General features: G+C 51.3%; 1 protein-coding gene across 2 annotated transcripts in view; it reads right to left on the bottom strand.

Annotated features, from left to right (window-relative positions):
- The window catches only part of RBFOX3 (RNA binding fox-1 homolog 3), a 511304-nt gene that overhangs the window by 137058 nt on the left and 364713 nt on the right, over positions 1-9533 (bottom strand). For both annotated transcript variants that reach the window (XM_017524971.2, XM_017524979.2), the window contains exon 4: positions 5106-5145. The gene's annotated coding sequence lies outside the window, so the exon portion shown is untranslated. The remainder of the gene's footprint in view (positions 1-5105; positions 5146-9533) is intronic.

Raw genomic sequence — 9533 nt, 5'->3', positions numbered from 1 at the left:
AAAAAAAAAAAAAGAAAAGAAAAAAAGAAGAAAGAGAGGAGAGCGGTTGTGAGTGTTCTGTGTCTCCCACTGGTCAGAGAGCTCCTTTGGGGTGGCATGATGAGGCACAGAGGGGGATGGGCTCAGAAATCAAGCCTATGACATCCGCAGTCTCCTACAGGGAGCCTCGACCTCTCCAGGGAGATTCTCAGTGTGAAAAGAAGCCTGAACAACGAGGGCTGTGGCCTTGCCTTGGCCCCTTCCAACGTGGGCCTTGGCCCCTTCCAACGTGGGCCTGGGCGAATGACTGACCCATCCTAAGCCTCAGTTTCCTCATCTGTAGAATGGGGACACCAGGGCTGCTCCTGCCTTCCAAATAGGCCTATTGCAAGGATGACACGGGATGGCAGGTGTCACTTGCAGTGACCTGCGTCCAAGCTCCTTGTCAGCGGGAGATGCTGTGTCCAGATAAAGGACTGGGTGTGCCTGAGCCAGCGGAGGCAGGTGCAGGGGTCATGATTTGGAACACCAAGCAGGCTTAGCTTTCCATGGGCCCTCCTCAGCTGTTCTCACTGGGGGCAAGGAGGGTGCACCTGGAGGCACAGTGGTACGTGGTGAGAGGGAGGCTGGTTGGTTTGTTGGGGGTCTCTAGATTCCCTTCTCCCAGGTTTTCTGACATTCCCCACCACCCAATCTTTGAGAGTTGGAGATATTATTTCTCTCTCTCTTTCGCTCCTTATTCTTTTTTTTTTTTTTTTTTTGAGATGGAGTCTCGCTGTGTCACCCAGGCTGGAGTGCAGTGGCACGGTCTGGGCTCACTGTCACCGCTGCCTCTGGGTTCAAGCGATTCTCTTACCTCAGCCTCCCAAGTAGTTAGGATGACAGGCATGTGCACCACGCCTGGCTAATTGTTTGTATTTTTAGTAGAGTTGGGGTTTCACCATGTTGGCCAGGCTGGTCTTGATCTCCTGACCTCAAGATCTGCCCCCCTCGGCCTCCCAAAGTGCTGGGATTACAGATGTGAGCTATGGTGCCAACTCTCCTTATTCTTGACAACCAAATTTTTCCTGAGAAGAAACGCCGTGAAGCGCTCTTGCTCAGCCTTTCCAGAGCTACGTCCCGGCCCCTGCAGAGCGCTCCCCATTGAGGAGAGGAGGCTCTTCTCAAGGCCTGGGAAGCAAAGGTGTTTGTCTCTACACTAGGACTGTGTGTCCCAGGCCGACGAGTGCTTCTGACAGCCCTGCACCCTCGCTCCTTCCCCCCGCAGGGGACTGGGGACAAGGGCCAGGCCCAGCCTGTGTATGTGCCTGGATGTGTCCAGCCGCCGGGCAGTTACTGGGGAGACGGATCTGGTGTGACGAAGAAACACGTTCTGCTTCTGGTCAAGATGGAGAAATGGGGACTGATGTGCCGCCTCCTAGAACCACAACAAGCTGAAGAATGGTTTTCAAGACACTGAACAAGACACCATGAAGTGCAGCGACCCCCAGCGCTGGTCACAGAGGGCTGGCACGATCGTCCCAGCTGACTGTCTGGAGGAAGTTTTCAGGCCGTGGTGCCGGGACCCCACGTGAAGCCTCGTGGACTCCCCGAGTTGAGGAGACAGAGCTGAGAGGCGGGGAGACAAGGCGGCTGGAGTTGTAAGAAAGAGCACTGGGGAGAAGGAGCTGGACGGAGAAAGAGCTCTGTAAGTAAATACTCAGAGGGTCCCACTGAGCACTCAGCTGAGCACTGATCAGCACAAGCTTGGGAGGAAACCACCCAAGGCGGAGGCAAGAACTCCCCGGAGGGACGAGGGACCAGGGACCCAGTTCTCAGCACCCTCACGGGCCAGGAGTAGCTCGGTCCTCACTAGTCGGATTGGACCAGGAACTCTTTACTGTTCGCCGGGTACTGGGTAGAGCCTGCAGAGTCTTGCCCTAGTAGCAGGAGCAATCAGACCTAGAATAAATACAGCCCCGGCACATCGGGGTTATATTTATTGTAAAATAAGATTGCCTTTGTTAACACAATCATTTATGTAGAAAACCTGATGCAATTGACGCAAAATCTACTAGAACTAGTAAACGGATTTAGCAAGGCTGCAGGACACAAGATCAATGTACAAAAAATCGATTTTATTTCTATACACTAACAATAATCAATCAGAAACGGAAAGAAAAATATCATTTTAAGAAGCATTAAAATACGAATGACATTGGCAATAAATCTAAGAAAAGACGTGCAAAATCCATACACTGAAAACCACAAATCATTGACGAGAGAAATTAAAGAAGTTCTAAATAAATGGAGAGAAATACCTTGTTTATGAGTCAGAGGGTCCAGTATTGTTAAGGTGTCAGTGATGGTTGTATTAGTCCATTCTCATTCGGCTATAAAGAAATACCCAATAATACTGAGTAATTTATAAAGGAAAGAGGTTTAACTGACTCACAGTTCCACAGAGCTGGGGAGGCCTCAGGAAATGTACAATCATGGTGGAAGACACCTCTTCACAGGGCGGCAGGAGAGGGAATGAGTCCAAGCACGGGAAATACCAGACACTTATAAAATCATCAGATCTCATGAGACTCACTCATTATCACCAGAACAGCATGGGGAAAACTGCCCCCATGATCCAACCACCTCCCCGCTGCCCCGCCCTTGACACCGGGGATTACAATTCAAGGTGAGATGAGGGTGAGGACATAGAGCCGAACCATAGCAGTCCCTCAAACTCACAGATTCAATACAATCCCGATCAAAATCCCAGCTGGCATTTTTTTTCCTTAGAAATTCACACACTAATTCTAAGACTCATAAGGAAATGTAAGGGGCCTAGAAGAGCCCACACAACTTTGAAAAAGAAGGATGAAGAACAGGAAGATTGCCTGATTTCCAGACCTACTATGCAGTCACTGTAACAGCTGTGGAAGGACTGGTATCGAGGCAGACCAGTAGATCCAAGACACAGAATATCAAGCCCAGAAGCAGACTCACATACACTGACAACTGATTTTTGATAAGACTGCAGGGATAATTCAATGGGAGAAAGGATGATCTTTTTAATAAGTGATAGTGAAATCATTGGACGTCCATATGCAGAAAAATAAACTTCAATCCATAGCTTGCCCCGTGCCAAAGCTAATTCGAGATGAATCATAGAATGACATGTAAAACCTGAAACTACAGAACATCTAGGAGAAAGCATAGGAGAAAAAAAATATCTCCTTACATGTTAGCAAAGAAGACATAATAAATGTCAAATAACCCTGTGAATAGATTCTCAACATCATGAGTCACTAGGGAAATATAAATTAAAACCACAGTGAGCTGCCACTACACACCTAGTCAAATGGCTTGTTATAAAGACTGACCACACCACGTGCTGAGGAGGATGAAGAACTGCCGTTCTCACCCATGGCTGGTGGGAACGCAGAGTCGTGCAGCCACTCTGGAAAGCAGTTTGGCACTTACTTCCGGAGTCGAAATACACTTACCTTGGGATCCAGCCATTTCACCCACGAGAAAAGAAAGAATATGCCCATGCACAGACTTGCACACAAATATTCCCAGCAGCTTTGCTTGCAACAGTCAAAGCAGCCCAAATGTCCTCTAAAGAGTGAATGGGTAAATGCCTTGTAGCCCAGTCCCGGCGTGAAATACGACTCAGCCGGAACAAGGAAGAAGGTATTTATAGGCACGACAGCACAGAGGAACCGCCGAATAACTGCGAGGAGTGAAAGAAGACAAGCAAAAAAACGACTAGATGCTACGATCTATTTATATAAAACTCAGAAAATAGCAAATGCTCTACAGTGACAGGAAGCAGAGTCCGTGTTTGCCTTGTAAGAGGTGATCGGTGGGGTGCGAGGAAGAGATGAGGAAGGGGCACAACGTAATGGTTGGGGGGTGAATATATCCATTATCTCGATTGTGGTGACGGTGTCATGGGCATCCATACGTATCAAAGCTTATCAAATTGCACACTCTATGTGAAGTTTATCATACGCCCACTGGACTCCAATAAAGCTATTTAAAAAATAAACATGCAAAAATCCGAGTTTACAGAGCCAGGCAAATTGCCACATCAATACTTAGAGTGCAAATAGATTCTTTTTTTTTCTTGTTTAATGGAGTCTTGCTCTGTTGCCCAGGCTGGAGGGCAGTGGTGCAATCTCGGCTCACTGCAACCTCTGCCTCACGGGCTCAAGCGATTCTCATGCCTCAGCCTCCCGAGTAGCTGGGATTATAGGGGCCTGCCACCATGCCCAGCTAATTTTTGTATTTTTAGTAGAGATGGGGTTTCACTACATTGGCCAGGCTGGTCTTGAACTACTGACCTCAGGTGATCCACCTGCCTTGGCTTCCCAAAGTGCTGGGATTACAGGCGCCAGCCACTGCTCCCGGCCCATTAAATGCATTTTCGATTTATAGTATTTTCATCTTACAATGGGTTTATCAGGACGTAGCCCCATCAAAAGTTGAGAAACATCATGCTTTTATAATAATCCCCCCAAAGTAAAACTCTGAAAGTGAATCCGAGGAGGGGGTCAGCCGCACGTGGGTAGTCGGGGTTGAGGGTATGGAGCAAAGGACTGACGGGCTCAGGCGGTAGCAACCAGTCCCCCAGCGAGGGTCGACACTGGGAACTGAGCTGATCTCTGAAGCCCCTTCCCCGAGGAGACGGGGCCATGGAGGTGAGTCAGACCACCCTGGACCAGCAAGCTGGGGCTGCCTGAGGGATGGGTGGCTATGCACTGAGCACCTGGGGTGGGGGACCTCGGGGCTGGGGGAGGGAAGGGATCAGGAAGGACATGATACTGCTTCACGGGCCAGCCAGAATCGCCTAAAAACAATCGCCCTCCATCCTTACCCCATTCATCCACTTCCCTTTCAGCCCCTCTGCCCCTCAGCCCTGCTTTCCCAGCACATGTTGGGGTCGCCCGTGGGGGACAAGAGAGAAGAACGACGCAGAGGTGCTAAATGGCGCCCAGCCCTCCCTCCGCAGCCCCCAAACTCTTCCTCCCTCCGGTGGCCGGGAAACCCCAGAAACTCCTGGCTTTCATTATCGGCAGCTCCCGAGATGTTCAACATGCTCATATCTGTCAAAAACTATTCAGGAAAAATAGAGAAAGTCTTTATACCTTTTATTCAGCCAATTTTCCCCGAGGCACTCTGGGCTCTCTAAGAAAAGAAAAAGAGAGAAAGGAGAGAGAATCACAATCAATGCTGTCATCACGCATCTGGTCGCTGGCGATGCTGTTTGCTCATCGACTAGGGAAGTCTGGAGGCGGAAGCAACATCTCCCCGGGAGTCCGAGGAAACCTGCCCAGGTTAACCTCCGGCTGCCATCTGCATCTCAAGCATGGCTGGGAGGTGGCGTTTATGTAACAGGCGGAGATAAAGCAACACAGGGCACTGTGGACCGGCCGCCCAGACTCATTTGCTCTGACTCCGGGATGTTCTTGTTTTTTCCCCCAGCTTCTTTCCTGTGCCTCAAACTCCAAGCAATCCCCTTCTCCTTCTCCTAGCATCCCCTCAACCTGGTTTTGAGGTTGTCCACAAATGTAGGACCTGCGGCTTGTCCACAGATCAGGCACCGTGGCTTCCTGATGGTGATGATTAGCCCCTCACTGAGTTTCCTCTACCACACTGCGGGGATTTGCTTCCTCCTCCAGTTGCAGGGCGGGGGTCACTTTGAGTGTGATCACCGCATGCAATTCATTTTATTTATTTGTTTGTTTTTGGAGACAGGGTCTCACTCTATTGCCAGGCTGGAGTATAACAGTGCAATCTTGGCTCACTGCAACCTCTGCCTCCCGGGTTCAAGCGATTCTCTTGCCTCGGCTGCCCGAGTAGCTGGGACTACAGGTGTGCACCACCACGCCCAGCTAATTTTTGGTATTTTTGATAAATATGGGGTCTTGCCGTGGGACTCAGTGCGGTCTCAGTGAGCCATCTGCAGCTGACCCCCTCCTCGGATTCACTTGCAGAGTTTTACTTTGGGGGGATTATTATAAACGCATGATGCTTCTCAACTTTTGATGGGGTTACCTCCTGGTAAACCCATTGTGAGGTGAAAATATTATAAGTCAAAAATACATTTAATGGGCGAGGAGCCGTGGCTCGAGCCTGTAATCCCAGCACTTTGGGAGGCCGAGGCGGGCAGATCACCTGAGGTCAGAAGTTCAAGACCAGCCTGGCCAATGTGATGAAACCTCATCTCTACTAAAAATACAAAAATTAGCTGGACATAGTGGCATGCACCTATATCTCCTCAACCTGGACGTTCATTTTAATATCATTAAAGAAAAGTCTTTGAGTGAATTCTAAACCCCACCAAACAGAATTCTAGAGGCAGTCGCTGTGTGTAATTGTATATCAGTGATGAGGACAGACTGGCAGGGACCACACTGACTCACTTTATCGTCTAGGGTCCGGGGCCCGAGGCCAGGGTATCCGCTCCCGCCTAAAGTCGCAAAGCTAGCTCCCGGGGGGCTGGGACTGCACACATGTGCCGGGACACCTCCCTTTTCTCAGTAGGTCATTGAGGAGTTTGGAAACAAAAGGGTATGTGTACAGCGTGCTTTAAACAAACATTTTCTTCCTTCATTTGAGTAATGTTTCATAATTTTCCATGTACATGACTTGCACATTTTCTGTGGTAAAATACACATCATATAAAATGTACAATTTTCACGATTAAAATGCACAGTTCAGTGGTATCAAGCAGATTCACACCACTGTCATTCCCCACCACTCTGATGCCTGAACCTTTTCACTCCCCGAAAAGGAAAATCCATCCCTGTTAAGACGCCACTCCCTGTCTCCAGCCTCCTGTGCATTTGTGTATGCGTGCATATTTCTTTAAGCTTAGTGTAAGAAGTGAAAGCAAGTGAAAATCCTCTGGAGCTGAAAGACGGTCAGACTCAGCCTCTTTCTTGAGATCTAGAAAAACCGCCACCACTCTCCTCATCCACATCACTGTAAAAAGGTAAGCACGGTGATTTATCCTGCGTGTTTTATGAACCAGGCACTTCCTGTACATTGTTTCATTCTGCCCTCCCGACAGCTCCAGAAGGCAGACCCCCGGTTCCTGGGATCACAGGCACGCGCCACTGCATCCGGCAAACTTCTGACTCTTCCTCTTCCTCAGATGAAGAAACCAAGGCCCCAGCTGGTGAAGCAGCTGTAGCCACAGCGACTGGGTCAGCCGACCCGTCCCCAGAGCAGGTTCCCGGATCTCCGCCACCACCCCCCCCACAGCCGCCCCGTCTCATCCACAGGTGGGGATGAGCACCCCACCCTGCGGGAGGCGAGAATGAACATGACTGCAGAATGCTGATCTGCACAGGGCCTGGCTTCCCTGCTGGAGTCTGTGCAGATCACAACGGCGGTACTGGGTATGTCACAGGTGGGTCCCTCCCGGCCACATCAGGGAGGACCGTGGGTGGAGGAGCAGCTGACCTTGAATTGGGCACTGGGCAGGCCATTTCCAAGGTGGCCCCGTGGAGCTCCTGTTCTCCTCCCCAGGAAAATGGAAAAGCCAACTTCTGGCCCGTGGAGCTGTTTCCACACACAGCACACAAAGCGTGTGACACCGTAGAAGGGCAGGGGTGATGGGAAGACACTGCCAATGAGTCACTTAGAAAGGAAATGCGTCATCTGAGTGGCTTTCACAAACTGCTGCCTTTGTTGATTTGGGGGATTTTCTTTTTCTTTTTTTGAGAGGGAGTCTTGCTCTGTCACCCAGGCTGCAGTGCAATGGCATGATGTCAGCTCACTGCAACCTCCACCTCCCGGGTTCAAGTGATTCTCCTGCCTCAGCCTCCCAAGTAGCTGGGATCACAGGCGTCTGCCACTACGACTGGCTAATTTTTGTTTTTTTCAGTAGAGACGGGATTTCACCATGTTGGTCAGGCTGGTCTCGAACTCCTGACCTCAGGTGATCCACCCGCCTCGGCCTCCCAAAGTGCTGGGAATACAGACGTGAGCCACCACGCCCAGCAGAACTTTTTTTTATTGGTGATTTCTTTTCTTGAAGTGAGTTGTGTTTCCAAGTCAATACCATTTGGTTCCATTGAATCCAGCCCCGCTGAACACACACACATTCGGATGTGGAGCCAGGACCTGAATGCTGGAAGGGTCGTCTGCGGCTCTGCTGGAGGGGGGACCTGGCCCGTGGGCTAAGGAGGTGAAGCAGGGCTAAGTCAAGCATTCGGGATTTCACCTCTCCTCCCGAATGCCTCGTGTGTTCTGCCCCTTCTCCTCCACTGGCCCAGACTGCGCCCAAGCCCTCGGATTTCCTCCCAGCACAAGAACAACTTTCAGCCCTGGAATTCCCAGTCTTTGGGCCACATCAGCCCAGATGGGAGCTGGCAGAGCGTCCCGCCACCCCACCTTCCCTGCCTCTGCAAGTCCTTCTCTTCCGAGTGATTCCTGACATCCCTTGAGTTCTCTTAAATACGTCACGTGCTTGCGAGCATCTTTATTTCGTCAAAGTGCAACACGTCCTACCTGCACTGCTTGAACCCAGGGGCTGGGCCCCATTGCAATCACCAAAGAGTCTCCATTTTTGGAAGCTCCAGAACTAGAGGGTGGTCAAAGAGCCGGCCAAGCTCGATGCCTCAACAACGGATCCAACCTGTCTCCCTGGCGCTTCGGCCAGGAGCTTCCCCAGCCCGGCTTCGTCCTCCATCCTTCCACAGAACCTCCAGGTCACGGAGTTCCCTGCGCCTCCCCAGAGGCCTTCGTGTGTGGAAAGGAAGGTGGTCTCCGTGCGGAGCAGCCCACATTTTGGGAGACCACTCCGGTGGTGGCCTGGCTGCCCGTCCCTGGGACGGCGCCTGGCTTCGTGTTTCTGAGATGAATGTCAGCCCCCCTGTTCTATGCTCTCAGCATTTTCTATCTCTCCGGCCCCTGCCCCACCTGCCCACTCCTGGGGTCGGGGGAAGGAGGGGGCCCTCGGGCTAGGCCTTTCGGATGCCATCCCGCCGTGTGCTCCCAGGGTCAGGAAACACGCAGCGGAGTCTCAGCCTCGCTGTTAGCAAACACTGCTCTCACCCGCTCAGCGGGATAATCAATTATGATAATTTTTGCCTCATGAATCAGGTTCCTGGAGGAACACAGGCATCAGCACAGTGGTGTGGACTTCCCCCAGTGCACCTGCAGTCACTCCCTCAGCAAAGTCCAAACAGAGAGCAGAGAGGGCAAGACCCACCTGCCAGGCTCGGACTGTCTTCACACTCCCAGCGCACGCCCTGACTGCCCACTCCCCCAGGACAGGGTGGGTGCTGCACGGTTCCACACTCTTCCCGGGGAGCAACGTGGGCTGTGGATGGGGTGGGCACCTAACGTGGAGCCCCTGGTCTGCCTTCCTACCAGACTGTGAAGCCTCCATGGGCAGAGACCATATCTTAGAGGTCCCAGTGTCCCCAGACACTGGTGTGGGGCCACCATGGATGGGAGGCAGTGGATGTTTGCCGCATGAATGAACAAAGGAATGAACTTATAAAGGTGAGTGTTTGCCTCCCTCCAGAGGTTAGAACTGGACCCCTGTTTTTTTTTTTTTT

Source organism: Cebus imitator, unplaced genomic scaffold (assembly GCF_001604975.1).
Source record: "Cebus imitator isolate Cc_AM_T3 unplaced genomic scaffold, Cebus_imitator-1.0 Scaffold36, whole genome shotgun sequence".
NCBI lineage: Eukaryota > Metazoa > Chordata > Mammalia > Primates > Cebidae > Cebus > Cebus imitator.
The sequence above is the reverse complement of the archived record's forward strand: the minus strand, read 5'-3'. Positions and strand labels throughout refer to the sequence as shown.